Below are 6,468 nucleotides of genomic sequence, written 5' to 3'. Positions count from 1 at the left end.
TTTTTGGAAGAGGGAGAGGAAAGAGGACTATTGTTTAGTCCTTCTTCCGATCAGATGTTCCAAGAGAAAATGAATGGCGTTGACGCCATAGTTTTGGCTGGATTTAGAGAGTTGCATTTTGAAGAATTTTTAAAACTGTTTCAAAGTTGTTTTTCTAGGTAGGGCGTCATCCGTATGTAATATCCTCTTCTCCAGTGGCGAACAATTAACATATGTAAATAATGTTACTGCCTCATAGCTGTGTCAGCACGTAGTCACCGTCTTTGCCCGTCCACCCTGCAGACCAACAATAGTGCAGTAGAAGATGGATGTGTAAGTAGGCAGCAGGTGGAGTCGTTAATCACGTTGCATACAATATAAACAATGCAAATTATTAAGGCTTTGACTAGTAAATCATTGTCACCCACGTTACCATCATTGTCAACTTCTAATTTTCTTTATGCGATTGGCTAAGCCACATGTGTCACACTGCCAGAACTCGACTCTAAATGGCATATATGTACGAACGATGATCAACAGAATCCAACTATTAGAAGTTGCGAAAAGGGAATCGGCATTCAGGTAAGCCTGGCAGAGTGAGACAGACACAATAGCGCATTAGTAAACACATAAACAAAAAAACCGACAAATTTGTTCCTTGATATGGATTATGAAAGGAGTGGAATCTATGAAAGATATCTACCTCTACTAGACCGAGCCCAAAGCAATTGATTCCCTGTTTCTATCGTAACAGTTGTTGCTAAGGCGCTTCACTTTACTGCCTGTTGCCTTATTTGACGCACTGTCTTGATAGAGCACTAAGTTAATGTAGCTAACAAATGAGAGCGATGCATAAGGAATTAGGATAATTTATGGCTAGCTTTGTAACGTGATTGCCTTAGTTAATAATCATGTAAACAAACACGCCCACCTACTATTCTTCCAAATTCAAGGAATTGCAATGGGTCACTTCAAATTTAGATATTCCAGCTAGGAGTCAGTGTTAGAGATATCCCGGAGGCTGGCAAATACCACTGCCTTGTGGTTCTAGGAGATCTTATATCTGTCAAAAAATATCGACAGACGGCGTGACAGAAATGTGTCGCATATGTTGATGTGTACAATGCTCATAATAGTGAATTGGTGTCATGACGCCACACACAACGGCACCACCACAGACGACGCACAGAGGGCACATGGCATCATATATTGTGAGCTGTGCCTGCTCTCACCCACAGTACTAGGCCCATCGGTTGTATCCGTTTCATGTGAGGCACGTGTTTATGTACTTTCAGGTCGGCATTCGTACTTTTCGCCCTCCATCATCGCTCTCCTGATTCGCCGTAACCGAATATGATCTACAGTAAATATATGTAAATACATATAAGATAATACAGATAATAGTAATTTATTTGTGTTAGCTTGAAGGGAGGCATGGACTGAACTGCAAACAGCACGTCAGTGGTCTCTCATGACTGCCTGTCGTAAGCTAATCGCGCTTCTTAAGCATTTTGCCTAAAAACATACCTAATCACTGAAACACACAATGCCAAGTGATTTTACTCGTAGGTAGCCCCACTCCTTTTAGGTTTGACTTCAAAAAGTAGCATAGTTTGTGTTGAATATTAACCCCTATAGGGTAGGTAGCAAGGCAAAAATAGCATGGAGCTCAAGCCTTATGATATCGGTGGGTCTTTTCCACATAATGCAATCCTGTCTGTCACTTACATTGCACTGTTTTGCCGATTTTGTGCATTTTAGCTCTAAGCTATGCTCTGATAGGAGTGAAATGCTTTTAGGTTGTTACAAATATTGTTTCTTAGCTCCCACAGCAATTTTCGAGCCAGCTGTACAAACACTCTACCATTCGAAGCGAAGCAAGTAGAATGCAACGGAAATGGGATTAGGGTGTTGGCCGCAATTTAAGAAGCAGTGTGGATGGTAGTCTGTAGTGCCCTAATGTGGCAAGTTGTGGGGTTGGTCGACTCTGTGGTAGACGGAAACCACGACTGTGTCTTTGTCCATGTACTATAGTCTGTGAAGAAGTATCCAACTCTCTCTGTGTCAGCTCGCCTCTAGCTCTTTTCCTCTTCTAACGGGAAGCAAATGCTATTAATTTTAATTGTTTCTAGTATTTAATAAATAAGTGTCTAAGCATCGCATTAAAATTATGAAAGTTGCTAAATGATGTTTCGGCAAGTTCCAACTCGTTGCACTTATACGATTATTTGCAATATCTGAGGAAGACGTTTTTTGCCAAAATCCAAATCTTTTCACCTAATTGCCTAATAATTTCTGTAAAATGCCTAACTTCTCATTCCAATTTATTGCAAAATTACGGCTCTCCTTAAATTAGATAAAGTAAATACTTCCAAATCCGCCGTTGAATCAGGTGATGCCGAAACTGATGGCAAGCCCGTGTTTGGGCATGTAACCAATGCAATGATGATTCTTTGCCATGCTTTTATACCTCTGCACTCCAAAGCATGAAATTTTGCATAAATTACTTTTTTGCGCAAATGCAAGACAAAATGCAGCTATGTGTTATTCACTACCTGAAGTATCTTAGTCAATTAAACGTGGGAAAAGTGCTAACAAATCATTTGGCATATTTGGAGTACAGGTTGGATAGACAGTTCCAAAAGGCTTGACGCCAAAAAGCAATGCCATGCAGTGCCTAAAATTGCTCAGCATTTTCTCCTCTACATCGGTGAGAATAAAGAAACATTGTCTTAAACACTTAATACTAACGAGATCTCCACGCAAATGTGAGTCTGTTATCAATAAGTCCCAATCATCATACATTCAGTCTGCTTGGGCAAAGCTATGGAGAATTTTTTCAGTTGGGTGGCCTTATACAAGTATATCTAATGGTCTATCTACTAGGGCTTGCCTGATCAACAAGAAGCTCGACAATTAGGCTAGGCTACAGGGGTACTAACTACTGATCATTTACAAAGCCAGCATCGGCTAAGGTCAGCGAATAAGCTTGACCTTTAACTACTAGACTTAAATGCGATTTCTTAATATCAGGGCCTCAAGGTGCAAGAGCAGCGTTGACCACGCGTTGAAAGGGCACCAGGATGCAATCTTCAAGTTCCTACCACAGAGGCTTTCCTGATTACCTAATAAATTAAGCAACTGCACTCATCGCTACATCCACGCGAATGCAAGAAAATATAGTTCTTGCCATGGTGCGGATCCAGCAGAATAATCAGAACTAGAATATTTGCACTTGAAGATTTTCTTGCCCTACAGCTTTAATCGATTTAAAATAATCTACAGTTATTTGCGAAGACAACATTAAATCATTATGGCAAATTTATTGTTAGTGGTATTTTTATGTGAACATGGGAATGAAAATTTGTTCAGGTTCGCAGCAATCTGTGGAACTTGAATTTCCAGTTAGCGAAGATAAGGTAGCTCTGTTTGATTAGGCCTTTCTCCTATGCCATGTATTCGCTGTGTAGAAGATAGCTTTTCTCTCCGCAGAGGTCACTGACTAACCAATGGGGTGTACAGTGCCGGTCTCCGGCTCCTTGACGTTCGTCGCCACATTAGGTGAAACTGCGACCACACCTTCGGAAACGCCAAAAGCAGAGCATTTTGACAAAGTCATCAGAATTGTTTTTACGCAGCTGCGAAGCATTACGGAAAATTCGTAGCCGCTGGAAGAGGCTAAAATTAAAAGTTAAGATAAAAGGTAAAAGTGGCAGTCCATATGGACAATTTTGGCACATATTTGATTTTACCGAAAAGCGGTTTTTTAGCACTGAGGTAATAAAACAAAATGTTGTTTGTAACAAGTGTAGGGAGGCGAAATCCACCGAGCTTAAGCTTTACTGAGCGAGTGGCGAATGGGTACTCAAATGAGAAAATGTAGATATAGGAAAAGGAGTAGTAGGAAAGCAGGAGCAGAAGGTCCACAAAATTCGTACAACAAGAAACGTGTTAAAGGGGTTTCAAATAATGCAAATAATGAAGATTAAAATGTCATAGCAAGTGACATATGGATCGGTGCATTGAGGTAGTAAAAGGTGGGTGGCTAATGGGCAGACGGGTGTTAGGGATTATCTTCACTCCTCAGCCTAAATCTCAGTCATTGCACATTTCTCCTCATAGCCAACAACCCGCAGCCCTTAGCTCTCCTGCGACCATTGCTGCGCTTTTTTTCTTTAATTTTTCCTGCCTTTATTTTTTAAATAAGTTTCTACCTAAATGGGCTCGCGTTTTGCTGCTCTGCATTCTCTCCTTCCATTCCAATTGCCCATTTCGATATAAATGCGTCTGCAATTTCTCTTTTCTCCCTTCTACTGCCAGTCCCAATTATACCGGTTTCTCGGTTGAGTGACTGATTTTACTAACTGATAGATTGTCTACTTGACCGGCTTACAGACCGGTAGCCAAATTGATTAATGCATTTGCTTGGAGCATTGGGTTCATACTCCCTTCAGCACTTTGTCCTTGTACCACATGATTGCTGCTTAGTGATGTGAATAGCACAGCAGGATCAGCTGCATAATGTTTTATTTAGAAACTGCTACAAACAATCAGCTCTAGTGTTATATAGCAAGATGGCCATGTTTGTATCCGTGGAAGTGGTCACTGTGAACTGTTGTCGTACAGGGTTCACAATGTGGTAAGAAGCGTGCAAGATCATCATGGGTGGTGCCACAATGTGGCAAGCTGTGGGGGTGGTCGTATCCGTGGTGGTAGAGGAGCCAACTGACACTGAACAAGCTCTCCTTAACTGCTTTTTCGCTATATAACAACAGAGCTGATTGTTTGTAGCAGTTTCTAAATAAAACATTATGCAGCTGATCCTGCTGTGCTATTCACATCACCAAGCAGCAATCATGTGGTACAAGGGCAAACAACAAATAAAAAACTTAAAAGTTGAAAGATGTCATGTGATATACAGGAACGCGCATTCGTAAAGGAGGTTTTACAAATCCCTCGAAAAAAGCTACAGCAGGAAAAGGGGATAGGGGTTACCTTTGCGCCTGTCGAATTTCTTGAAATCGAGAGGCCAAATAGGCGTGTACTTCACCAAGAGCAAATTAACGGAGGCAAAGTCAGCTCCATGAAGCACTGATGAGGTCAAGCGTCGACTTGCAGATTTACTCGCAATGGGAGAGAAAGCGTGTAGTGAGGCGCAATTCGTAGGCCTTGTGCACTTCCGAGAATATAAAGGCGTACACAAATAAAAAATTAAAGATATTTGGGCAGGAACAGAAGGAAAGCATCTACAGGTAATGAAGACTGCAAGTTAATGACAGATTCAACTTCCAGAGAATGCAAGTGAAGTGCAAATGCAGTAGAGTCATGTCAACTGATCACATTCGGTTAATGCCCAAGCTCAACATATACATATTTGTTCAGTGCAGAACACGAATTTCAAATCTTGGAGGCACGACACTCCTTATATGCAGACTCCCAAGGTTAGGTAGAAGTGGTAAAAAACAAATTTGATTATTTTTTTCGCTCGCCTTCTTTACACAACGTTTTTGATTAAAAAATGCTCTGCTGATCACAACAAGTTCAAAATATAATTATCGAAACACAACTTTGCCCAACGCGGGGTACTAAGAAGACTTGATCCGACCATGTAGTCAAGCACAAAATTTGTATACTTCAAAATTAGGCCTTAAAATGTTTTTAAGAGAAATTGTGAGCAAAAATGAACACCTTTGCAGCATTAGCAATGTAAGTCTGTCTAGTAAAATATAAAAGAGTGATGTGAAAATAATATTATGTGTCATAGCCAAATATTTATATTTCCTCCAATCTGCTACAAGGCTTTTTAAAATTTAAAATTTTTATTTGCGAGTTTTATTCCGTGCAGCACAATGATCATAAGCGGGTCATAAATTTAATTTCTTTATTTGCATAGTAACATCGGCGCCACAGGCTTTGACCCAATTGTTTAAGAATGGATTCCAAATGACAACCAAAAACCTAGTTCTTATACTTTATTATAATCTTTTTAAGTACAAGACCAATGAATTTTGATTCCGCTCAGTGGATTTATAAATGTGCTCAATCCTAAGCCATAAACCTTGTAACTTATTCCTCGTGGTGGCTCTAGGAAGAAGCTGAAGCCAAAATATAACATAATGCTATGACAGATAATATATGTTTGATGAATAAAAGCCATTTAGGCTGCTGGCATAGTCCAAAGGCCAGCCCACCCGATATGGTATCACAGCCAAATCAAAAGTGCCACTCCACCAAAACCAAGAGCCAACCAACTGACATATTTCAATGCAAGTAATGTATGGTAAAATTTGCAATTTTTAGGTTTTCACGTCATCCTTGTTAATAGAATTTATCATGCATATGGGAGACTTCGAACTCCAATTGGTTATTGAATTCCACACCACAAGCTGAAACTCCAGTAATCGGTGTTGTTTTGACCTTCCCTTAGTGTCGCGTCTAATAGTCAGTCTAACATTGTTCTTGTCCATAGTTGCATTGGAAATATTCAGT

Source organism: Echinococcus granulosus (genome assembly GCF_000524195.1).
Source record: "Echinococcus granulosus chromosome Unknown EG_S00258, whole genome shotgun sequence".
Taxonomy (NCBI): domain Eukaryota; kingdom Metazoa; phylum Platyhelminthes; class Cestoda; order Cyclophyllidea; family Taeniidae; genus Echinococcus; species Echinococcus granulosus.
The sequence above is the reverse complement of the archived record's forward strand: the minus strand, read 5'-3'. Positions refer to the sequence as shown.